We start from the raw sequence: 26,732 nt of genomic DNA on the forward strand, positions 1-26,732 counted from the left end.
GCTCTCTAGAGCTTAAGTTAAAAAAACAAAGTCCCTTAATGCCCCCACTTCCTTCCCAGTACCCAACTCCTTAAGTATTATTCTCCAGATCATGTTCAACTTTTTAGCTATTTCTTCTGGTCTCCACTTCCATATATCTATAAAATGCTGTAGCAGGCACTTGTGAGGCACAATATCACATCTCCTTGGCGCAGCTGATGGACATTTCCATACATGTTTGCCAGTGTTCCACATCTAGCTACTCTGTTTCCACACAAAAAAGTCATTCACCCATGGGCTTGCACAATCATGAAATGCAGGAGTTCATTTCCATGGGACAACCTTCAAATAAGGAAGGATGCAAATGGGGACTTAGGTGCCCCAGCCCCTTCATTTTCTGGTGGGTTAATTCTGTGGCAAGCTCTACATGATACCTCAGATGTTCACCCAAGGGATAGTGTCTCTCAGTTGCTCACAGTACTAACGAACTTGGTAACACAATCTTTATTGTCACTTAACTCTTCCTCATCTTACTTTTCCCCTGTCCTCCCATTTTCTGAGATTGCCTTTCCAATAAACTATATACTTCTACCTGCTTGTCTCAAGTTTGGCTTTCAGAAGGAACCCAAACCAGAACAGCTGGTTCTTCATAGCCTACAAATTAGCCCTTTAAGTTAGGATTTTGGAATTGGATCACTCACCAGTCAGATGGCAATAAGGATAACATACCTGGTAAATGGAGTGGTGATAACCTCTGACATTCTTCAGTTTCACATTTCCTAAAGCTCTCATTTGGACTGAATTGGGATGAGATATAGGTGGAAGAAGCAGCATTGATTACATCAGTGATTCTCAAAGTATAACCAGTATTCCTGGCGGGTTGGGGGGGGAGGAGCAAGATCCAAAACAGTTGAACCATTTCAATATAATATACTTGGTATAGAACAACACTTCAGAATACAAAAGAAATGAACATCTAACAAGGTAAAATTCACAATCTCTGGCATCCAGTAAAAATGATCAGACGTTCAAAGATGAAGAAAAATACAACCCATAATAAAGAGAAAAATTAGTTATTTGAAACCGACTTGTAAATGAAACAGATGAAAGAAAAATAAGGACAAAATGACAGTTATAAATGTATTCCACATGTTCTAGAAGCTAGAAGAAAAGTTAAACTTGTTAAATAGATACATGGAAGATATATAGAAGACATAAATCATATTTCTAAAGGTGCAATTATAATGTCTGAAATTTTAAAATACACTGGAATCAGATTAATGGCATATTAGAACATATTAGACATACAGAGGAAAGGATTAGTGAACTTGAAGTCATAGCAGTAGAAACTATCCAAAATGAAACACAGAGAGAAAAATGAATTTAAAAAAATTTTATTGGTGAACTGAGAATAATTTTAAGCATTTACTAATGTATGTATAATTAGCATCCCCAAAGGAGAGGAAAAAGGAGAAAGCAGAAAACAGAGTAGAAATAGTTGCAGAAACTTTCCCAATTTTGATAAGCTCACAGATCAAGATGCTCAGTTAATCCCATCTTTAATAAACATGAAAATATCTGCACCAAGGCACATAATAATGAAATTACTTAAAATCAGTGATAAAGAGAAAAACATAAAGCAGCAAGAGGGAAAAAAGAAGACCAATTACATGCTAAGGAGCAGAGATAAGGATTTTATAGTAGATATCTTGTTGAAATCAATGCAAACCAGAAAACAGTGCAACATCTTTAAAGTACTAAAAGAAAAATAATGTTATTTTAGAATTCTAGACCCATTTCAAAAATGAAGGCAAAATAGTAATTTATATAAAAAAGGGTATCAAAAGGTAAAATAATTCAGCAGAAAACCAAAACTAAAATCAGTGTTAAAGGAAAGTTTTTGGGTATAAGAAAAATGATACTAGATGTAAATCTGGATCCACACAAAGGAATGAAGAACTCTAGTAACTACCTGGGTAAATGTAATCAACTTTTTTCTTAATATTTAAACATCTTTTAAAAAACTGATTGTTTAAGTAAATATAGTAACAATGCACTGTGGGGTTTTAACATGACAAAGGAAAATGTATGGTAATAATAGTATAAATGTTAGGATGGAAGAAATGAAGTACAGCTTATTAATACTGTTTGTATGTGGTACAGTATCATCTGAATGTAGATTGTAATAAGTTAAAGTTGTATGTTATAAATCTTAAACCAATCACAAAAATAAAAAATAGCATTAATAAACAAATAGTGGAGATAAATAGAACCAATTAAAATATTCATTAATCCAAAAGCAGGAAGTAAAAAGGGAATTAGAAAACAAAGAATAATATGAGATAAATAAAAAAGGAATAGTAAGATGGTAGATTTAAACATACTATATCAATAGTTGCATTTTATATATGATCCAAATGCTCCTATTCAAAGGCAGATGTAGGCTGGATTAAAAAAAAAATCCGACTTAACTGTATGCTTTTTACAATAAACCTAATTTAAATAACATCATTAAGTTCAAAGTAAAAGGATGGAGGCAGATTTACTAGACTAACACTATTAAAGAAAGTGTAATAATATCAGACAGTGAATTTTATAGCAAAAAATAATACCATTGATATAAAGGGGCCCATTTTTAATGGTACAAGCCATTGAACAATGGTTCAATTTTTAAAGAGAATGTAATTCCAAATGTTGATACACCTAATAACGATGCTGCAAAATATACCAAGAAAAAAATGATATGACCACAAGAGTAATAGACAAATATATAAGTATAGTTGGTGATATCAACTACTCTGAACAGTTGATAGAACAAGTCCAGAAATAATCAGTAAGGATACAGAGACTTGAAAAACATTAAGCAACTTGAATTAATTGGCATTTATAGAACCTCCATTTCAAACAGAATGCACATTCTTTTCAGTTGCATACAGAACACTTACCAAGATGCATATCCTGGGCCTTAAAACGAGTCTAAATTAATTTGAAGTAATTTAAGTAATAAAACATGCTATGTGATCACGATGGAATTATCTTACAAATCAATAGGAAAGATCTGGAAAACCACCCCAAATTTGGAAACTAAAAAAACATACTGTGTTAATACTGTGGGCCAAAGAAGAATTCAAAAGGGATATTAGAAAGTATTTTGAACTGGGGCGCCTAGGTGGCTCAGATGGTTAAGCGTCTGCCTTCGGCTTAGGTCATGATCCCAGGGTCCTGGGATCGAGCCCCGCATCAGGCTCCCTGCTCCGCAGGAAGCCTGCTTCTCCCTCCTCCACTCCCCCTGCTTGTGTTCCCTCTCTCGCTGTGTCTATCTCTGTCATATAAAAAAAAAAAAGAAAGTATTTTGAACTAAATGAGAATGAAAATACAAAATATCAAAATTTATGGGATAAGGCTATAGTAGTATTTGGAGAAATTTTATGGCACCAGATCATATGGAGAAGAAAATGAAGGTCTCAGGACAGTGACTTTAGCTTCTGCCTTAATTAAGAGGTCAGAAAAAGAAGAATGAATTAAACACAAAGTGAAAGGAAGGAAATAAAAATGAGAGTGGAAAACAGAAAAAAAAATAATAGAGAAAAATCAATGAAACCAAAAGCTGTTTCTTTGCGATCAGTAATATTAATAAACCCTTAGGTGGCTAGACTGATAAAGGAAAAATATTGCGAGAATACACAGATTACCAATATGAAGAATGAGAATAATGACATCAGTACAGATTTTAGAGATATTAAAAGAATAGGAAGGAATATTAAGAATAACTTTTGCCACTAAATCTAACTTAGACAAAATTGAGAAATTGCTAGAAATATACAAATTAATAGAGCTCTCTGAAGTGATAACCTGAATATCCTTACATCTTTTTTAAGCAATGAATTTGAAGTTAAAACATATCCCCCAAAGAAAACTGCAGGCTCAGATGGTTTCACCGAGGAATTCTACGTTTGAGGAAGAAATACTGCCAATTCTACACTATATCTTCCCAAAAGTTGAAGAGGAAGGTCTGCTTTGCAACTTATATGGATCTCAGCACTACTCTGAAACCAAACCCAGGCGAATACATTAGGAAAAAACAAAACAAAACAAAAATAGAACTACTTCTCATTAATTCAGACAAAACACTTATTAACACAATTTTATCAAATTCAGTAAAGTTCTAGAAATGGAAAAAAGGAGTTCAACAAGATCATTTTTTAAATCCACTTCTTCCCATGGACAGTTTTAACTCTGGAATTTACCACTATGGGATCAATAGATTGCTTTTTTGCTTGAGTTAGTTTTAATTGGGTTTATTTCACTTATAATTAAAAATATCCTGATTATGTATATAGAAAGATAATTACATAAATACATAGAAACAGGTAATCTTCTGATTATTAAAAAGACAGTTATGATATATTGTTCTATTAAAATGATATTTTACAGATAGAAAAATAGAAGAATACATTAAATGAAATAAAAGAAGCCCATGAGATAATAAGACAACAGGGACAAGCAAATAGCAACAGGGATAAACCTATCAAAATATGTGCAAGACTTTTATGGAGAACTAATTTATATTTCTGTTGAATGTTGTTAATATTTTTATGATGTTAATTTTCTTTAGAATATATATATATTGAGTTAAGGTAATTCCAATGAAAATACAAATATTTTAGAGAAGGTAAGCTTGATGAACTTTTTCTGAAATACATAAAAAAGAATAAGTGTTTAAGAAAATTCAAGAAAATCCTAAAGAAAAATAATAGGGGTATAAATATACAAATTAAAATGTGACACATTTATTTTTTTTCAAGTATCAAAGATTTCTGTTTTTGTTTTTAATACTTCACTCAACGTGAACAGTGTTCTGTAGAGTGGTGCTGTTAATACTATCTTAATGATATCAGTATATCACCACTTTGGAAGCATCCTATAAAAATCTTTTAAAGTCTTTAGTTATCTAATATTTCATTAACTGAAAGACTATATGTAACATATAAATAAGTTATATTTATATAACTTATTTATAGCATAATAATGAAATATACACCCATGAAACAAGTACTCAATTTTAGAGCTAAGCCATTGTTACTAGTGTTCTAAGTTCTCATATGATCCTCCTATTTAACCCATCCTCGCACCCACCTCTCTAGCAATGCTGTTTTTTTGTTTCTAGTTAAAAGAGTTTGTTTCTTGGTTTGCCTCTCTTTTTCCCTATATGTTCATCTGTCTTGTTCCTTAAATTCCACATGAGTGAAATCATATGGTATTTGTCTTTCTCAGACTGACTTATTTTGCTTAGCATAATACTTTCTAGTTACATCTATGTTGTTGCAAATGGCAAGATTTCATTCTTTTTTATGGCTGAGTAATATTCCTGTGTGTGTGTGTGTGTGTGTACATTATATGATCCTCCTATATCCTATACCCTTGTCTCCATGCTATTCCTTTCAAGGATTTAAATTTTAGATTATTCTCTATTATGTCTTATTTTAAAAATGAGGTTTGGGAATGCCTGGGTGGCTCATTCGATTAAGCATCTGCCTTTGGCTCAGGTCATGATCCAGGATCCTGGGATCGAGTCCTGCATCGGGCTCCTTGCTCAGCTGGGAGCCTGCTTCTCCCTCTGCCTGCCTCTCCCCCTGCGTATGCTCACTCTCTCTCTCTCTCTGACAAATAAATAAATAAAATCTTTTAAAAAAATGAGGTTTACCAAAATAGGAATATGTTCCTAAACATATGTTATTTAGTTTATTTAGAATAATAATTCATGGGAAGACCTATATAGTCTGAAGTTAGTAACAAGAGATTTTAGAGAAAATAAGATTGGGGAACATGAACTAAAATTTTAATTGCTGGTGGATTGAGTAGTGGACTCTCAAAAGATATGCCCACATCTTAGTTTCTAGAACCTCTAAATGTTATCTTATTTGGAACAAGAATCTTTGTAGATATAACTAAGGATCTTGAGATGGCAAGATCATCTTAGATTATCCATGTGGGCCCTAAATCCAGTGCCAAGAATTCTTGTGAGAGTGAAACAGAGGGAGACTACACAGACGTAGAAGAGGAGGCCGCATGACTACTGAGGCAGAGGTTGGAGGGATATGATCATAAACCAAGGAATGCCTGGAGCCACCAGAAGCTGGAAGAGGAAGGAAGGAAATGAATTCATCCTTAAAGCCTCTGGAGGAAGTGTGGCCTTGCTGAATTTCAGACTTAGAACCTAAAGAACTGTGAGAGAATACATTCCTGTTGTTTTAAGCCATCAAATTTGTAGTATTTTTTTCCAGCAGCCCCAGAAAACTAATTAAACTTTTTAATATGTATTTCTATTCTGTCCAAAATTTCTACAATCAATTTACTTATGATAATTTTGATAATAACATAAAATAATATGTATTTTTAAATAATAAAAAAATGTAAGTGACATTTAAGAAGACCCCATAATGGCAAATATGTTATGCTAGTTTTTTTCCCCCCTACCTGTGGAGAATGTGGAACCCTATACACTCAGAAATGCTAATGAGAAATGCAAGGAAGACAACCTGAAACTGTTCTGGAAATTAACACAAGGAGCTCATACAGCTTTTTATCTCCAAGCAGTGTCACAGCTTAGCAAGGAATGACATAGTTTATAGTGCAACCAAGAGCACAAAGGAAGTTGATACAACAGCAAATAGAAATTTAAGTGTCTGGGGAGAGCAATCTCAAAACCTGGAATTAATCTGATTTTTCTTGACTTTAAGAATGATTTAGAGAGAGTTTTACTCAGCCTGAGAAGATCTCAAACTAAAATACAGAGATTTAGAATCATTGAAAAAAGCCTGAGTGGAGCCTAACTTTAGCTAGTTTATACTTTGTTCTAAATTGTTTAGCTAATATTTAAGCAAGTGATTAGATACTCTGCTTTGATTGTTTTACTTTCCTGTTCTAATATAAAATTCCATTTGTATAGGAAAAGCCCAAATAAGGTTGAAAGATTTGAAACGTGAAACCAAAGCCAAAGGATCCCCATGCATTTGTTGGCTACAAACCAAAATCTAGGTCAATAATCTATGCAGTAATAGCCTCTGGAGTGCCGGCTTTACAAATTAAAGTCAGTTGTTGGTAAACATCACCAACTCAGAGATGTAGTCACTATCCTTTGGATGACAGAAATATAGTAAAACAGAGACTCTAGTTTTCTTATTTAACAACTGCACTATGACACATTGCATATAAGTGTGATTTTGATAAAGAATTTCAGGGGAAAAAAAAGCTGTAGGCCACTTTATTAACCTAGCATTCATTTACCTTATGAAAAATGCATGGAAATTATAATACACAAGCAAACTCTAAGGTAGATTTAAGTTGATTAATTTCTAGATGAACTCAGTTCTAAAATTTTTTCACCTCCAATATTTCTCCTATTCTTTCATATTGTCTTCAACATTAAGCTAAACTGCCTTCATTTATGTAAGTCAGGTATGTGTGAAGTGTGATTGAGACCATCTATTTTTATTCAGAGAGCTATTTTTGATCCTCAGTCTTGTGTAAGGCATCTTATTTTATTATACATCCAGTAAAGGATACATGATCACAAATTTTCAATTATATCCATTTCTCCCTATTGAGTTTTATACTCAGATTCCATTTATTTGCATATGTGTTAAATAGAAACTAATTAAAGCAACTGTAAGAATAGAAACTCTTTAGATATTTTACTTCACATCAGATTTTTATGTCATACCTCCTACATGTTGACAATAGCCTCCAGATGGGAATGTACATGTGTAATCTGGAAATTAGTTATCATCACTACCTCTAAAGGTTTAACTCATTTGCATTTCTTTCCCCACATCTCTGAAAAATCCCAAGAGGACTTTACATCATCATAGTCCCTTCTGGCTCTATTTTTCTACTTCTGCTTAATTAGCTTAGTTTATAGATTTTCTTGCTTTTCCCCATATGCAGTTCTTATTTGGTCTCACATGGACCCAGCTGTGGAACTCAGACCATTTTCTTAATGTCCACAAACATAACCTCTCTCACTCAAAACTGTGCTTGTGCATAGACTTTATGCATGATTCAGTGGAAGGGAGAAGAGAGGTGTTACACCCAGGGACACAAACAACTTTGTAATGAGAATTGAACATCCTGTCCCACAGCAATGGAGACTTTTTCCCCCCACCATTTTTTTCTGAATACCTAGTACCATGTAACCAATTTCTGTCTCTTGCTCTCTTTTTTTTTCTCTATCACCTCTCTTCTCCCCATTCCTCAACCCTTCTCAGCCAATGAAGTACATTCATGTCTGGACCTGAAAGGATGGCTTGATTTTGGAACTCTAAGTGTAAGAGTTTTTTTTTTAAGTCATTGCACTGGCAAAAAAAAAAAAATGGGTAGATAGAGACTATACTATGACAGAGGGAAATCAGCATTTCAAAGCAGAAAAGAGAGTGGTGTCAGCAAAGAAGACAAAAAGTAAATATTGATTTGGGAGGAAACCTAGTAGAGTGTGGAATCGTAGAAATCAGTTTATATAAAATCATTCAAAAAAGGAATTATCAACAGTATCAAATGGTAGTGGTAGTTTAAGAAAAGAAATGAGAATTGACAATTCAATATGGCATGAAAAAGGTCATTAATAGCCTCATCAAGAACAGTTTTAGGAAAATGTTTTGAATGAAACTTTAGAATTAGACAGATGAGAAACTTACAGGTGAGACATTGGGGTAAGAAGTATAGAGAACTCCTTTAAGAGCTCTGTTCTAGTGCAGTTGTAATTAGAGGCTTTAACAGGATGATATGGGGTCTCTGGGACTCCTCTCTTGATAGGAAAATTTCTGAGTGGTCGTAGACTGGTGGTAATGATGGACCAGGGAAGGAAAATCTATGGTACTTGCAAAAGAATAATTAAGTAAGATATGAGCTATAGCTCAGGGTTGGGGTTAGTTTTAGATAGAAGCTGAGAGAGTCTATCTGTTTTGACCAGAAAGAAAGACAAAATAATATTGCAATAGACACAGACAAGTTTATAGATTGTGATATGGGATATTTCTTGTTTGATCATCTATACTTTTTCAATAATATAAGAACAAATGCTATTGTTGAGTTGGGAGATTGGAGATAGGATAGCACATAGCTTGCTATAGTATAAATTGTTAGCAGCAATTTACCTGAATATCCCCCTGAACAGTGTTAGTCATTCTGGATGATTTTTCAAAATTGTAACTTGCTGTCAGTTAAATTTGCATGTCTTTGATAATTTGCAAGTGAACTTCTTTTTAATATTATAGATCCCCGTTTAAAATATATACATATATATATGGTAAAGACTAGAAATAGAAAAAGGATCAATTTGATCCAAGATATGGCTTCTCAAGAAATTTGTGTTTAAATTCTTTGCATTATTGGTAACTGTGTCTGCTGTGCTTTGAAATAGAGTCGAAGATTCTAAAATGACTTTGGATCTTACTCAAGACATCATTTATCCAAGAAATTCAGGATAAATAGCCATGTGGAGACAATCAGCATCAGAAGAGGCCACACAATCAGAGCTGATAAATGAATTTTAGGACACTATTTCTGGTTTTCTTTTTGTAATTAATAGAAATACATTCTTTTTTTAAAGATTTTATTTATTTATTTGAGAAAGAGAAAGAACACGTGAACAGGGGGAAGGGCAGAGGGAGAGGGGGAAGGAAAGAATCTCAAGCAGATGCTGCGGCTGAGCAAGGAGCCTGACTTGGGGCTCCCATCTTATAACCCTCAGATCATGACCTGAGCTGAAATCAAGAGTCAGATGCTCAACGGACTGAGTTGAGTTGCCCCTAGAAATACACTCTTAATATCGTGATGTGTTGTCCTATCTCCACTCCATAATATTCACAGAATTAATAAAACTAGTCACATAACAAAAAAGCAAACTCATAACTAGTTTTCCAATCTACATAGTTAATGGAAACTGGATTTATTTCCCCTCTAATTTTTGTGTTATTTCCCCGCTTTCTTTAGACATTGGAACAAAGATCAGTAAAAGAGAGGAATTTAAACCCGAATAAATGTAGTTTTTCCACTTCTGTCATTATTTACTATTTCAGTAAAGGATTTCCATGGTGTCTTACAAATCAATTCCCTGAAGATGAAGTTATAAAATTTAGATTGCATGAATACTACCAGAGGTTAAATCTCTCATGGTGAGGTGGTTAGCTGAGGTATACACTGCCAAAGATGAAGTTTGTGAGTTTGAAATTGTGGTTTGCCAGAGATAATACTGCTGAAAGTAGCTTTGCCAAAATATTTTTAGAGTTAAAGTTAAGGTGTGTTCTCATTTAAGATACAGTTACTTAGGTATTTAAACTTTGCAATTCAAGATTTCAAGGTTCAATTATGATTTACTAACTGCATTCTTACCTGGACTGCAAGGGATAAGCTTAACTTTTGCATTGGTTTTAAGGGATTTAAATGAAATAACTGAGGGAACATTCTCAACTGTATTAGAAATGGATTATTAATGCATCTATTCTTCAATATCCTGAACAAAAATAATTTTCCATAACAATTTTCTTTTTAAAACAGAACACACATACATCATGTAAACATATGTGTATATGTGTGGTATTGTACCTCTGCCCAAAGCGGTCTTAGACTTTTGCTTGTGAGTTTGTTATTGATTAATAAGATTCTTAATCTAATATCTAGCCATATTTGCAACCTCTGAGTCTCAGTGTCTTTCCTTTAATTTTCACCTTCATATCGAACTAATTACCAAGCCCGACAAATTAATCTTTCTTAATATTTTTCATTTATTTATTCCCACCTCTCTTAGTCCAAGTGTGTTGTTTTTTACTCCAGAGTTACTGACAGCCTCCTGCAGCACTCTTCCCTCTTAGTCCTGGTCATACAGCCATACTTCTTTTCTCAGTCTCCTATGTGACTAGGTGTGCCATACAACTGACTAGTAGCCATTACAATATAAGTGGAAGTAACATGCGTGACTTACAGCTAATGTTCTTTTTGTGCTTTGCTGTAGTGTGTGGATGCTCTAAGGTGGGAAAAAAGTTTGACAACTCAACTTTGAATGTAAAACTCCATTATGATTCAGTGGTAACTCATTTGATTATCTCATCAAATACATTATTCTATCAACTTTAGATTTATTTCCCCCCCAAATTCTCTAAAGTAAATATGTATGTATACCAAATACTTTCATGACATTAAAATTAAAAATTGGCATAAAAGTTAAAGGTTATCTTAACAGAATAAATAATACTGCCATTTATTTTGTTTCTCTAGATTCCAAGGAGGTTCCGATTCTTTGATTAAGGGTACATTTTTCTTCTCTATCTTTCCATAGTAAAATTGAGTTTATTCTAGGTTATATCTGAGGGGGAAAACAAACATAAAACGATGCTTTCAGAATGTGATTTCCCAGATATGTGGTAAAACCTGAAGCAAATCCAGATTGTACTGTGTCTTCTATACACACAATTACAGAGTGTTCAGCATCACAGTTTAGAAACAGTTATCAGACAGCATGGCCATAAACAGCATACATGGCATAGCTTTAGAGTTCTCAGAGACACTTGTTAGGTCAGTAACTAGATGATTCTAGAGGCTCCTTTGTCCTATTTGTAAACAATACCATAAAACTCAGTCTCTCTGTCCTTTGGTAGCCACTAGTATTAGTCCAGTAGGGTATGGTCTTTGTCCTTTTTGAAGTGGCTCAGGTTCATTCCTCAGTCTTTCTTAGCCGTTCCTCTTCTGTCTTTCCCCCATAATCCTGGGATCGAGCCCTGCATCGGACTCCCTGCTCAGCGGGGAGCCTGTTTCTCCCTCTGCTGCTCCCCCTGCTTGTGCTCTCCCTCTCTCTCTGTCAGATAAATAAATACATATACATACATACATACATACACAGATTAAATCCAAAAGTCAAATTGCATAAATTGGTCTTCTCAATTATCTTTAGTCATCTAATTAAGCTTTATCTCTTTTAAAAAATTACAAATTTTGATGTATCTATCTATATACATATATATATCTACCTATAGTTAACATTTGTTAAGGGTCAACTCTGCCAGCCACTGGGCCATTTACATATTTTATTTTAGGTATTATTCAACAACAGTATAAGTTAGGTACTACTTTGATTCCCATAATACCGATGAGGAAAATAAGACAGGTTAGTTACTTCACTTGTTAAAATTTATTCAGTCAGTTTTTGGTACAGCCAAGTTTACTAGAAGCAGGTATTGGTTCCCAACCATCATGAACATATCCTCATCCAGTTACTGTGAGTTTACTTTATAGAATGTGCTTTCAGTGAATAATTTCTATGGAAAAATAAAATTCCATCAATGAGACAGTAAATTCTTCTTATGAAAAAGATTAAATTATAATTTTAGAGCAGTGGCTTTTCAGTTCCAGCTAAATATCCATGTTATGCTTGTGAAATAGCATGTGTGTATCATTATCTTATTATAAACTCATTTGTGGTCATTAAAAACATACTGTATAATAAAGCATGTATAATTGCTCATTCAAACCTTGTGTTAATGTAGTGAATTAAAAATATACCTTAAATAAGTTTAAAATTAGAACAATATTTTTCCACTACTTTAATTAACAAGGACCTATATTTAATTTTGTATAAAATTACATCCATTTATTATACAGTAAAATGTCTTTACTTCTAGTTCTAATGTGCATAGAAATGTGCATAGAAATCATATATATATAATGATATATGATTATATAAATGTTATCACCATTTTTTAGATGTATCCACTAAATTTTCAAAATCACATAATTAGGACACACAAGATGATTACTAGGCTGTATTCTGACCATTCTGTGCAGATTTCTAACATGAAAAATATTACTTTTTTTAAAAAAGATTTTATTTATTTGACAGAGAGACAGACAGCAAGAGAGGGAACACAAGCAGGGGGAGTGGGGCAGGCTTCCCGCTGAGCAGGGAGCCCAATGTGGGGCTCAATCCCAGGACCCTGGGATCATGACCTGAGCCGAAGGCACACGCTTAACGACTGAGCCACCCAGGCGCCCTGAAAAATAATATTACTTTTACTTAGCAATATTTCTTTATAAAAAACAGGCTAAAAGTAATAATTTGCTATATAGTCATTCATACTCAAATGAGAATAGCAGTGTATAATGGCATTATGTGTAAACTGATAAAAGAACCACCAAGGACACCCCCTTTCAATTATGCTTAATGGAAGGTTTCATACTTTTTATTTAACATAGTTTCATTCCTGAACAATAAACTAAGAGATTCCTTACATAGAATATGATTAAGATTAGTGAATGGCACCACCTTTTTTGGAGGGATAATTCCCTTGTGATTTGTAACCAAATAGGAAACAAAATTTCAGCTTCTAGATTTTACCATTATCTTAATTCATATGACTATCCATTCAAGAAATACCTGTTAGTAAAGTTAGGCTACTTCCTTCTAGAAGCTCATGTCTCTATATCTATTTATGTTTTCAGGAGGACTGAAGACTGCTTTTCAAAAAGATCTACATTTATCTTTCTAAATACTATATACATTGTCATTATTATTTTGTTACTATTTATTTACTGAAGTATAATCCACACACAATGTTACATTAGTTTCAGGTGTACAACACAGTGGTTACATAAGTCTATATGTTATGTCATGCTCACCACAAGTGTAGCTACGGTCACCATACAATACTATTTTTTTTAATATTTATTTATTTATTTGAGAGAGAGAATGCATGCTTTCATGTAAGCAGGCGGAGGGCAGAGGGAGAGAGAGAGAATCTCCCAGGAGACTCCCCACTGAGTGCAGAACTGGTGGAGCTCGATCCCAGGACTCAGATCATGCCCTGAAGTGAAATCAAGAGTCTGATGCTTAATGACTGAGCCACCCAGGTGTCCCTATATGATGCTATTATTTTTAAGGCAGTAACTTAACATTTCAACTATCTTCTATTGCTTCTCAATTATGATTAAATCCTTTTTCAAGGGGTATTTTTCACCTATATATCACTATCACTTAGCACAGTGTCTTGAATATATAATCACTCAGTAGTTATAGGATTAACTCAATAATTAAATACACCATCCATTATTACAATGCTGAGTATAAAGTAGGCCCTTGATGGATAGCTGAAAATTAACTTATTAAGATGTTCATTTTTATATGAAAAGTGAATGTTTATATAACATGTAGGACAGGGGCACCAGGGTGGCTCAGTCATTAAGCGTCTGCCTTTGGCTCGGGTCATGATCCTAGAGTCCTGGGATCAAGCCCCACATTGGGCTCCCTGCTCAGCAGAAAGCCTGCTTCTCCCTCTCCCCCTCCCCCTGCTTGTGTTCCCTCTCTTGCTGTGTCTCTCTCTGTCAAATAAATAAGTAAAATCTTTAAAAACAAAAGAACATGTAGGGCAGTTCAACTTCATTTTTGCCTCCAGTGTTACACAGATTACATCCTCTTATATGCATGATCTGAAGAACTCTAATGTAAACTTATGTAAAATTCCATTGATATTTTGATGTATGGTCTTTTATACATTAAAGAACCAACAGGATGTATTATTACTTAATATACCTCAAAACATGATCCCTTTGTAGTAAGAAATTGATTTTGTGGTGACTTCCAGATATACTTGATTTCTTTTATGCCCTTCTGTACTGTCGAACTATCTCAGTCTTTTGTAATCTGCTCCTTTATACCTAATTGACAGATGAAGTGAGAGCTCTTAAATATGTCTATGTTCTACAGCAGAATACTCTTGCCCTATATGTTTATATATTTACAGATAGTGTTCAGATGGTACAGGAGTTACCATAGGCCAGAAGCAAAGAAAGTAAAATAAAACAGAGAGAGAGACAGACAGGTGCAAGGATGGGAGGGGAGCAAAGGAGAAAAGAGGAGAGGGGAGGGAAGAAAGAAGAGAGGAAGGAAGGAAGGAAGGGCGGGAGAGAGGGAGGGAGAGAGGAGGAAGGAAGAAAAAATGGGCTCTCAAATGTGTATTCATTTGTACTAGAGACATATTTCTCCTCTACAGACCAGTTGGGGCAGGGCTGATCCAGTCCAACAGAAAATTAGTTTCTTTTCTCTATCTCTCTTAAAGAAGATTTCAAATCACCACAAAAGTCAGAACAAAAGAAAAACACAGTTTTAAGAAGATCAGGTTATCTCATCTTGTTTATAAGAAATATCTATTCCAGGGCGCCTGGGTGGCTCAGTTGGTTAGGCGACTGCCTTCGGCTCAGGTCATGATCCTGGAGTCCCGGGATCAAGTCCCGCATCGGGCTCCTTGCTCAGCGAGGAGTCTGCTTCTCCCTCTGACCCTCCCCACCTCATGCTTTCTCTCTCTCTCTCAAATAAATAAATAAAATCTTTAAAAAAAAAAAAAAGAAATATCTATCCCAGGCTTTCTCTTACATAAGTCAGGGATCCTCTGTTGCCTTTGACATTCTTAAAAAGATGTGGGGATGATATTTCAGTAAGGGTTTATGTTGGATTTGAATGAGTATTACTCTTCATAGAAACATGAGTTAAGATGCATAGGTGTTCTCATGCCTTCAAAATTTCACACTAGTGTATAGCAAGTACAAGAAATTGATCACAGAATCCCGCAATATATGTGCTTGCTTAAACGTTCATTTGTTAAGTGTCCATTTATTTTAGCTCCTTCTAGGGAAATTGCCAGGAAATAAGAATACAAATATGCATGGACAGTGTTTTGCCTTCAAAAGCTTATGGTTCAAAGAGAGAGAGAGAGACAGAGAGAGGCAAACCATAAGAAACTCTTAATTATAAAGAACAAACTGAGGGTTGATGGAGGGGAGGTGGGTAGGGGGATGGGCTAAATGGATGACAGGTATTAAGGAGGGTACTTGTTGTGTTTCTACTCCTGAAACCAATATTACACTATATGTTAACTAAGTAGAATTTAAATAAAAACTTAAAAAACAAAACAAAACAAAACAAAAGCTTACGGTTCAGTGGGGGAAATGCAGACAATTAAACACATCATGATTCATTTTATATTAATTGCTTCAGAAACAGAAATAAGGTGCTATGAAAACACATAGAATTGACATTTATCACTTGAGGTACCTAATTTACACTTATCACTTGAATGGCTTTTTGGAGGAGATGCCACCTGAGATAGATTCTGTAGGCTAAGGAGAAATTAGCCAGGCAGAGAGGAAGAGCTCTTAGGCTGAGAAAACAAAACAAAACAAAACAAACAAACAAAAACACACAAAAAACATGCATGGTGGGACCAGAGAGTAGAAATATTTCATCATGGTTGAGAACAGATGATGACACAATATTTATAATACATTAAGGAGATTGTTCTTTATTCTGAATAGTATTTAGTGCTATAGCTTATTTATATTTGCATTTTAAAACAATCACTCTTTGATAAGAGTAGAAATTTTCTAAAGGGCATTAAGAGTGGGATATAACAGTATCAATTAAGAAGTTATTTATAGTAATTAAGGTCAAAAAAATGTATCCTGGATATGAGCCTCTTTTCTTTTTGAGAGAGAGAGAGAAAGAATGCATGCACAAGATCAGGAGGGGGTGTTGGGGGCAAAGGGAGAGGGAGAATCTTAAGCAGCTCCATGCCCAGCATGGAGCCCAACTTGGGGCTTATTCTCAAGACCCTGAGATCATGACCAGAGCCAAAATCAGGAGTCTGTTGCTTAACTGACTGAGCCACCCAGGAGTCCCTTGAATAAGAGCTTTTGAACAAATGGAACAGTGAGTGGGGGAGGCTGTTAAGAAAAATAAGTAAGATATAACTCCAAATTAAAGGCTAGCTAAGACGATAGCAGTGGCACAAATACTTTTAGAAGGAGATATTGCATCCCAGAAGATTATTTCTTTCTGAGGTACATTGAGTTTGGGTGGTGAAGGTAGTCATTATTTGAATGAGTAGTCATTATTAGAATAAATATTTCTGGCATTCAGGAATTAGAATGAAGCTGAGGATATTAATTTGAGTCATTAAAATATACCTGAGATAGTTCAAGCCATGTAAATGGATGGGATCAATTAGAAATCCTGGAAGCACTGAATTTATAAGGAGTGCTGAAGAAGAGAATTTAATAAAGGGAAATAAAACTGGCCAGAGAGACAGAAGGAACCTGGAGCTAACAACATCACAGAATGCAAAAAATAAAGAGCATGTTGCAGAGGGTAAATGAGACAAGACTGCGGAGTCAGATTTAGGAATAAGTCAATCATTAGAGGTTTTGGCAATTTTTTTTTTTCAAACATGCCTGAAATGTTTTAATAGAATTTAGCTTTTCCTTAAATGGTCTTTTTATAGTCAAAACAAACAACAAAAAACACCCAATGTTAAAACCACTTAATAAACTTACAAACTTGAAAAATCAGACACTTCAGGTAGGCAGTAAACTTAATATTATGAAAACAATATATTCTAAGTTTCAAAGATTTGACAAGTTCTGCAGATTATCTTTTGTCAGTAGATGGTCACTCCACAATCTTCTGCCAAGTATGACTGAATGTCATTCACTGGTATGAGGTCGAATCCATTTCAAGGCATGTTGTGGTGGTACAGTAATGGTGGGGTGATCAAGTGTGCAGTCAGGTCTTGTACACTGAGTGTTACATCTACAGTGTTTTAATGACAGAAGGGAGATTCCATTTTCCTACAAGCAGGGAAATAACAGCACCGTTGACTACTAGAAGCTAGAAGGTGGCACTGGTGTTGCAATTGCTGGGTTTGGAGACAGTACTGGAATTCTTCCACTCATATGAGTGAAGGGACAATCTCCTTTAGTACATTTTTGTATCATATTTACAATTTGGATGAATGAACAAACATTTCAGCAAATTTACAATTGGGGAAGGCTTTGCAAGGTGAAACAGGATGATGGTAAGTATACTTATCCCCATTTTTACAGGAAGGCCAGTACTTGCAATGCATCAAAAGTTTTTCTGGTTTCTGGACCACACTCAGTTCACTCATCTCAGCATTTGAAAAGCTACCATTTAGCTCATCGATCAGCCTGCTCATCAGCTACAAGTGCTGTGGGTGGAGGAGACCTCTGAGTCCCTTGTTTGAGGCTGCAGATTGGTTTACAGCCTTCACTCCTTCAAAACACATGTCCTCCTCTTGATCTGACATGTATCCTGGGGGGCTGGAGAGAACATCCAGTGACACTATAAACTTAGGACTTGCAGGTTTATCTGGTGGTACAAGATCTTGTCTGCATAAGGTGTCCTGAAAGTACTCAAAGGGTATCTGCAGTCTTCATCCCCAACTCTTGGTTTGGTGCCACTACTATTTCCTTAGACAGCTTTGGCTTCTTCAGAATAAATGATCTTGTGCCTGCATGGACCATGGATTCCATGTCATAGTAATCTTGACTGATCTGCAGAGTTTCTGCCATTACTGGGTCAATTTACAGTCGGGATAACAACTGCCTCTGTTGAGTTCCTTGGCTTTTTTCTATATTATCTCCCTTGTTTCCTCTTCTTTAATGGGGAGACTTATTCTGGGGGTCCTGCTTTGACCCTGGACCATTTCTGCAAACAATTCTTCTTGAAAAGTTCGAGTTCTGGGAGCAACTGGAAGTGTCTGTTTCTGTGAGACTATAGAATAGTTGTTTTTGTTACAGATTCTTGAGCTTCAGAGATAGCATTCAAAATTAGATTCTTGTTAGCTTATTTAGAAGGTGGAAGTGAAGGTCTCCTTTCAGGCTTTGCTGGCACTGACACATTGCTGAAGATGCGTCCTGTATGAGACCCACAATCATCATCTTCCTCCTCCTCTTCTCCATCATGATGGAAGTCTTTTACTTTAACAATTGAACATACCACAGGCAACTTCCTCTCCTGAAAGTTTTCTTCCTCAATACTCATTTTTTCTGAGTTGTTTCTGAAAAAGAGAGTATAAGTATCTTCTAGGCTGTTAAGCACTTCCCTTTCCCAAAAACATCCTGTTTCATATACTTGGCTATTCTGTATATCAGGTTGCTTGGCTGCACGAATATTGTTTTGCTACTGCTGAAATTGCAACTTGTTTAAATGAGCACCACTATCTGCATTTTGACTTGCAGGTGGTTGATAAATTTCAATAGAAGGGCGAGAAGAACCATATGTAAGTGTCACTGTAGGGTTTTTTCCGAGATAAGGGATTCTGCACAAAATTGAGGTCTTCATCAATGAGATCATCTGGTTCTGGCTTAGTATCAATCACATCTTCAGAGGGTGCTGTCTCCCTCAGAGCCTTCACAGTTGACATTAATCAGGATGCAGCTCCATCATCATAAGTCCGTCTGACATTTGTGTTTTTCTGCTCCTGTGAACTAGGAGAAACTCTGGAATCTCTTTTTTTCAGGTTCAGTGCTAGCAATCTCAAGGGGGTGGCACTGCAGCTTCATGTGTTCTCTCATCTCCCCGGCTGAAACTGCTCTTGTTTGAAGACACGGTATTATCAAATATGTTGGTATCAGATGACTTTAGACTGGAGGGGTCAGTTGTAACAGGGCAAAGTTTAATACACCATGAAGACATACGATGAATCGAATTGTGTTCCCTAGAAACAGGGACAGGTCCTCTGTCATTTGGTCCTGACTTTTCTTGTTGGCCTCCATCACCATAATGCAATCAGGAAATTCTTCATCAACATAAGCTCTGGCAATTTCCCGTTAATGGCACTCCGGATCTTCAACTGATCTCGGTGCCGATTTCCATGGCTCCCGCGGGTGGTGGACTCAGCACTGCGCAGTGCTTCGCTTACCCAGAGCCCAGGCCGGCTCCCTGCCCGCAGCTCCACCACAGCCGCCTCCTGCCGCCAGCGCCACTCCGGGCAGCACGCTCCACGTGACCCACCCCCACTGGCCCCGGCAAAAATATTTTTAGGGTGATGGCGGAAAATCTAGTATAAACAGTAAGTATGGGCTAATACAGCTAGAAATAGAGTAATAGCTGAAAATATGTAGAGTTGAAGGCTGTATGTTTTATTTTCTTATGTATTTTGCTTAATGGTTTCTTACGTATTTTGCTTAATGGTGGGATATGTTCGTACATGTTTGTTTATTTTTTTTTAAAGATTTTATTTATTATTTGAGAGAGAGAGGGTGAGAGACAGAGAGCACGAGAGGGGAGAGGATCAGAGGGAGAAGCAGACCCCCCGTTGAGCAGGGAGCCCGATGTGGGACTCGATCCAGGGACTCCTGGATCATGACCTGAGCTGAAGGCAGTCGCTTAACCAACTGAGCCACCCAGGCGCCCTTGTTCGTACATGTTTAAAATCTATTGTGAAAGAGCTGATAGAAAAGGATAGGGTGAAGTTATAGGAGAGAGAAAATAAGGAGTAACATCCAGGCAGTAAAGGCAGATACTGTTGCCATGTGCCCCTCTGTTTAATGGTTCTACTCAATACGTCTCCATCTTTTTTAAAAAAATATATATTTATTTATTTGAGAGAGAGGGAGAGAGAGAGAGAAGGAGGGGAGGGGAAGAGGGAGAAGGAGAGAGAGTCTTCAGCAGACTCCACACTGAATATGGAGCTCACTCCAGGCTGGATCTCATGACCCTGAGGTAAACCTGAGCCGAAATCAAGAGTCTGACACTCAACCAACAGGGCCACACAGGTGCCCCAATATGTCTCCATCTTGATACAATATGACTCTATGTAGAGAAAACATAATGTGTGTTTTTTTTTAAAGAGAAAAACACACAAAATCTGTCAGATATTTCTGAGTGCATACACAGCTGCTATTTGAAAAGTAAAAGAATACCTAATCCTGTGAAAGCTTACTCAGAATCCCACGATTTCAACAATCCTTTCAGTTTATCTTGTATTACATTACTCAGCTCTTCTCATGCTTTGATCTTAGATGATATCTGAATGTATTCCTGAAGAAGTTCAGGTACTTGCTCTCTTAGTAGAGTTACGGAAAGTGACATTCATGCTGATCTTTGGGTCTGAGCTGTCTATTGTGTAAGCAGTGTTGGCCTCTTCTGCAGAAGTCCATGGTGGATGAACTCATAGTTTATTCACATTGCTCAGGCAGTGGTACTAGGAAGTCCTGGGCATTTCTCTCCTGTTGATGTAGTTTCCGCTTCGGTCTTGCTAGCTATGACCTCAGGCTCAGCTCCCCATCTCCAGCCTTTGCTGTGAGGGCATCACACTGTCCTTTGGAGGTCCTAAAGCCAGTTTTTCAGTCTCCAGAGTTCATGTCAACCAGGAACTTAATGTGGCTTAACTAAGTTTATTTGCCACACATCTTTTCATTTTTCCCTCTTTTCAATTTAGCCAAGTCCTCCAAGTCGCTATATGCCAGGTTAGTAAAGAGTTAATTTTTTTTTCCCCCCCAGAATCCAGAGGTGGATTGAAGTACTTTTTGCTTTTCAGTAGGTATTATTCTCAGTATTATTCTCATTATTTAACAAATCTCCCCAGTAATGAGTTTCAAAGACCCAGAGAAAATTAGAAGATTCATTTTCATCGCACTATCTTTGTTTCCTGTTTCTATCTCCAGTGCTGTTAACTATAGTAAACCCTTCTTTCTGACTCTGTGTAAGCCTTAAATGAGAGGAGATATCCTTTTTTCCCTATGAATGAATGCTAGGAGATGGGTCCTCCAGGCTTGTGCTTGATATGATAAATAAGGAGATAAAAAATAGCTAGCAAATCTTTTCTACTGACTTGCCAAGAGATCTGGTACCAACCTTCTGGCCTGGATAGAGGCTGCAAAGAAACCAGGAGCACATGTAAAGCATAAGCAGCAGCTGACAGGTTATGAGCCTATTGGGATGTCCAGGGCAAAACAATGCTGTAGACATAAGCACCAATGATGCTTAAACCATATCTCAAACAGAAAATCAGGTGCAAGACTCAGAACAGAGCACCACAGCCTTGAAAATAACATCTGGTTTATTACCTAAAGCAAAAGGATAGTGAGGCAGCCAGCTGGGAAGTGTGGTAGGGTCAGCAGCCCAAATACATGAGTGAGCATGTCTTAAAAATTTACAAAGAGTCTGTGATTCTCAACCTTGGCTCCACATTAGAATCACCTGAGGGAGCTTTTATTGATCCAGGTGCCCAGGCAATGCTCTATTATATCAGAATCTCTAGTTATAGGACTCATATTTTTAAAACTCTCTAGGTGATTCCTATGTGCAGCCAAGTTTGAGAACCACTGCACCAAAGGAAGAAACCTAAAAGGAGACTGGAAATCAGGCTTTTGTGAAATTAGGGGCTGTTATGCTGTCCTAATCTCTTTTCAATGTGGACACAAATTTCTTGTAAACTTTAAGATGTTATCATGCCTAGTGTTTCTTTAAAGTTTATGTATAGTTAGAGGAATGGGCTTTTGTTAGGGTTCTCCAGTATTGCTCTAGACCAATCTAGTAAAGATTCCTTTCAATATTATTTTTCAGACTGTACCATTGAAAATAGAGAAATGAGAAACTCTTGCTTTAAAAAAAAAAGAAAAGAAAAAAAGAAAATGGGCCTGGAAAAAATAAATCACTAGGTAGAGGATTCATGAATCTAAAAAGAGTTATTTTTGACAGAACTCACAATTAAACTTTTCACCCCTATCACTTAAATAAAAAAGAATCTCAGTTCCCAGATGCAAACTACCAAAGCTCTAAGCTCTGCGTTTAAGGAAATTAAATTATGTGCTACACCTTTCCAAATATCAATTAGCCAAGAAGTCATCATTCAGAAGTTCTGGAAAAGAATTCATTAACATTTGTAAATCGACCCAGTATTTCAGTGTAAATGCAAATGTAATATAGTTCACTTAATCAATATATTCTCCAAGGGAACTAAAAAAGCCTTTATGTTATTTGATTTCCAACACAGGCCCACACATTGTTTATCATTGTATACTGTCCTTTTTAAAAATGACATTTTTATAATGCAAAAATCATGTTAGCTTGTATAAGTATTAATTCACATATTTCACTGTTGATGTCAGCCTGACAGCATTCATGGTGAGAAAACATTACACATTGCTTAATGTGAATGTTAGCCCTGGAGGAGATAGCTGGAGATAAATTCTACCGTTTTCAGTCCATGACAACCACTGCTAGGAAAATGAACGTGATTAACAAATTGTGGAGAGGTTAGTAAGCTTTGTGTATTGTAAGAATTTTTAAAAAAACATGATAATGTACAGGTATTATATCAAAATAAGAAGGGCAAAGAAGACCTCTGGGAGAGTGTATTTGCTAGCAAGCATCCATTTTTTTTATCCAAAGTAGTATTTTTCAATAAATCACAGAATATATACACATATATATAGACACACATGTATATGACATTTAGTATCCCAGCAAAACCTTTGTGCCTTTTCTGCCAAATCCCTCTTAGAATTACGGAGTATTTTGGCCTAGATGGGACTTTAGATATCATGAAATATTATGTTGGGATAATACATAGCTTCCTTTGATCACAATTTTGCCAGTTAATTCCTCTAAGATCTTAGACAATTTAAACTTTCTGACTATGCTAAAATTGTGATAACTAAGCAAGTATCATATTTTAAGTGTCCATCCCATAGATGATGATCCAGAAATGTTAGTTGGGTAATTCACAAACTAAGTATAATTTGAGTGATTAGTCCTTGGCAGCACAACTAGTCATTGGCAGAGTTGAGACCAGAACCACAGGCTTCTGGCTCATCTCAAGTATTTTTACTTTTCCTCCTACCTCTTAAAAGTCAGAGGAGAGGTTATGATTCTTTAGGTTTCTTAGGATTTGTACCAGGACTCCCAAGCTCTTTTAAAAGGAAGAGACCACTAAGTGGCTCTTATATAAGATGTCTGGAGATAACTATAGAGATAATTTTCAAATTCTTTAGAATTAGAGCTTTGAAGTCTATTTGGAAAGATAATTTGAAGTATTCACCAATGTGTTTTTAATTTGATTTTTTCTCCCACATGACCCTTCTCCCCATTTCAAGGAGAGTTAGAGTAGTTTAAGTTTACTGCCTCAAGAAAGGAAAGATATAACAAGAAAAAAAAAAAAACTGAAAAAGTCAGTTCTTGTGTCCTAAATTTCCAAATACACTTATGAATTCAAGGAAGACACAACAGTCTTGACAAAAAAGGCTTTTGTGTTGCATGATAAGGGGTCTTTTAAGTATTAAAAGCTAAGGTCCTGACCTAAATTGCTGACATAGAAAAATAAATATTGTTAGAATGAGTTTTTATCACCTGGTAAATCTCCATAAAGAATTTGGGAGGAGCATAAGAGAGGTAGTAAGAAAAGAAAGATAGCCATGGACCAGTGCCCTCTTGAAGTAAAAATTACTCTGGCTGCTGCACCCCTGGCAGAATGAGAGAACACACAGCTTCCTGTTTGGGATACTGTTAACACTTAGGAAATTCCTCCAACTGTGGTTTTGAGAATACAGAAGTGATGTTTAAATGGAGTTATTTGGCTGATGAACATAAGGCCCAGAGCCCCTGTGAGCAATAGGTCCTAGAAGTGTGCAGTCACATCATTTTATTTCCCTTGTATTGCCCTGTGTGGCACAGCTCTGTCCTGGAAAGTGAACAGTTCTGGGATGGGCAGAGATGAGGAAGTCCTTGTGGAATGTGGCACAGAAGTTTACATATATAACATGGAAGCCTCATCTTGTGCTGAGGTGGAGGGTTGATTATGTCCATGGAGTAGAGGAAGTGAGAAGCTTGCAGAGCACAGGAATTTGAACCTCAGGTTCTAGATTACCACTGTTGTGTTCACACCCAGCTTTGTCTCTTAATTGCTGCATAAACTTGAACAATTTTTAACTGCTCTGTGCATCAGTTTTCCTATTTGTAAGACATGGATAGTGATAATAGTACTTACTCCATAGGGCTGTTATGAAGACTGATAAATATAAATATACCTATAGATAGATATAGATGATATAGATATAGATATAGAAATAGAAATAGATGTAAAGCACCTAGTGTAGTGCTATATAAATGTTAACTATTTTTTAATGGTCCTTCTGAGAAGATGCCAGCTATGGATAGATGTACTATAAGGATGAGGTTCTTACTCCCAATTTTCACAACATTCCATTAGACTTACATGAAGTTTAGGATTTATACCAAGTTGGGGGTTGGAGTAGGGACAGAAAAAACAAAAACAGAAGCAAAAACTTAAATTTACTGGGAAAAGTTCAAAGGGACTATTTGATAAAGGTTCAGGTTTCTGCTACCATGTAGAATTATAAATTAAGCTATAAATTAAATTATCTATATTCATATGTGTGTGTGTATATGTAGTCATATATATGTTTATTTCTTTGACACGTAAGTGTGTGGCCTGTGGGATTCACACTACTGAAAATTAATTGGTGAAAACTTAAAAGGCTTTTAAACTGAAAATTCCTTTTTTGTATGACAGTAAGATATTTGTTGCTGATATATATCTATATCTTTCTTTTTTTAAAAAAATATTTTATTTATTTATTAGAGAGAGCATGAATGGGGGGGAGGGGGCAGAGGGAGAGGGAGAAGCAGACTCCCCGCTGAGCAGAGAGCCAGACACGGGACAAGGAGCTTGATCCCAGGACCCCGGGATCATGACCCAAGCCAAAGGCAGACGCTTAACCGCCTGAGCCACCCAGGTGCCCCTGTATCTATATCCATCTATCTATCTATCTATCTATCTATCTATCTATCTATCTATCTATCTAAACTATTAGTCTATCTCTTTCTCATATTTGAAAGTTAATTTCAGCAAAATAAAGATCCTGCTAAGTGATTATGTAGTGTAGTAGCATAGATTTGCAGTCAGGATTCTCTCAGTAATAATGTTTTTAAATAACCTGTTTAATAACTGTCTTAATTGACTAGCAGGTAATAATAAATAAATATTGTCTATATATTGGCAACTCAACAGAGAATAAGTTCGTATTCAATTTATCCTGTAAATTTTGAATAAACAGAGGAAAAATTATATATATATTTAAAACAGATGTTATTTATTTATTTATTTATTTTTGAGAGAGAGAGAGAGAGAGACAGCAAGCACACAAGTGGGGGGAGCAGCAGAGGGAGAGGGAGAAAGAGAATCTCCAGCAGGTTCCCTGCTGAGCACAGAACCCAGTGCAGGGCTTGATCTCAGGACTCTGAGATCATGACCTGAATCAAAATCAAGAGTCAGACATGTAATTGACTGAGCTACCCAGGTGCCCCAAAATGGTATTTTTTAACAGAAGAAAAATGATAAGAAATTGGTATGTGTTAAATAATTAAGAAATACCAAAAACATAAATATTAAAAGTTAATCACGTTTTGCTGAGCATGTTTACCATTTTAAGTATCTAAAATTTGGAACTGGAAAATTCCTGACTTCCAGCCTAGATAAAGGAGTATAAAGAACATCAAGTTACCTTTAATCTTTATGAGTGGGAAGTGTGAGTACCTCTATTCATTCATGTGTCTAACTGAGCACCTTAACTCACAAAGACAGATGTCAGTACTTTAAAAGCTTGGCTTTCAGACTATAGGGATTACCACTTTCTGAGGCATCCAAAGTGGGAAAAAAATATATTCATTGGAACTCAGAAAATAAAAGATTTTTAAAGAAGGGAGTGTGGGGCAACAAAATTCATGTTTTACATATTTTATCTAAACTTGTAACTTTTGTCCATCAAAGAGCCTTGTCTCTCCACACTCTTCTTCATCTCCTTCCTCCTTTTCCCTCCCCTTATCAGCAGTCTGGTTTTAGAGTCCATCTGGGTTAACAGGTACACTGTACTGCACTAAGATGGGATGC

The 26,732-nt window shown here is 36.0% G+C and overlaps 1 pseudogene; it reads right to left on the reverse strand.

Annotated features, from left to right (window-relative positions):
• Positions 1-17,499: 17,499 nt before the first annotated feature.
• LOC110580056 lies at positions 17,500-19,693 on the reverse strand (annotated as a pseudogene).
• Positions 19,694-26,732: the final 7,039 nt, after the last annotated feature.

Source organism: Neomonachus schauinslandi, chromosome 12 (assembly GCF_002201575.2).
Source record: "Neomonachus schauinslandi chromosome 12, ASM220157v2, whole genome shotgun sequence".
Taxonomy (NCBI): Eukaryota; Metazoa; Chordata; class Mammalia; order Carnivora; family Phocidae; genus Neomonachus; species Neomonachus schauinslandi.